Raw genomic sequence first — 1000 nt, 5'->3', positions numbered from 1 at the left:
CAACATCAGTTTCATACATTAGTAGCATGTGAAATCAATGAAAGAATAATTAATGAGGTCCAGGAAAAATAGTAATGCTGCCCAAAGCAAATCTGTGACCAAGCCATTGACAAATATTTACATATTGTTAACATGCTTTTTAACAGGTTCTCTTCACCAGCTTATGTAGCTAAAAATATTGTAGAGCAGTTTATTTTCAGCCAAAGCACTTAAGTTATTTAGGCTGTTCTCGCAGGCAGTTCAATTAGTTCACCCTTCTGCCCTCTCTCATCAATAACTCAGCAGTCTTACAGTGAGCTTTTTTCCCTGGGACAGGAAATATATTACTGATAGAATCAACTGCTGAAAATAAAGAGAAAAGTCTGAAAAACTGATGCAGCCAACACATCTAAGGACTGGTAAGCTGCAAATTTTCTTTTGAATTTAAATACACTTTAAAGATCATATATTGCTCGATAAAGAATATGCAAATAAATAAATGTCCAAAGCCAGTTGCAGCCATTCTAGTTAAAGTGATACTAAAGTGAAGATGCTTTTAAGGTATTTCAAATTCTGGTTAGATCACTTACAATGGATGCTTTAAAAATGATGTTTTAAAGTTTTAGTTTCTTTCAAAATTAGCTGGTCCCCTGAGCTAACTCTGATATCCTATTTTTAGGGTGGCTCCTATCCCTTGCAGGGTCCTATGGAACCAACCTTGTGTGTTTTAGTAACCTGTGCATGTCTCCATAAACATACAGACACAGCAAGGCAAGAAACTGACCTCCCACTTCTTCCCTTTCCTCCTTCCTACTCCAAGCTAGTAGATGGGCATCTGCTGGAGGCTGTGCTCACACTTATTCTCTTGTACTTGACAGGAAGTTCAGGCAAGCAGAACTGGGAGAGTTGGAGTCAGTTGTTGGGAAGCATGATGTCTGTAAGTGTTTAAGCAAAATGTGAAGAAAAACTTTGCAGGACATAGTTTATTTGTTTGATTTGTATTCTTTATTTTAAAAAAATA

Source organism: Nanorana parkeri, unplaced genomic scaffold (genome assembly GCF_000935625.1).
Source record: "Nanorana parkeri isolate BGI_ZX_2015 unplaced genomic scaffold, ASM93562v1 scaffold861, whole genome shotgun sequence".
In the NCBI taxonomy this organism is placed as follows: Eukaryota; Metazoa; Chordata; class Amphibia; order Anura; family Dicroglossidae; genus Nanorana; species Nanorana parkeri.
This window is presented reverse-complemented; position numbering follows the sequence as displayed.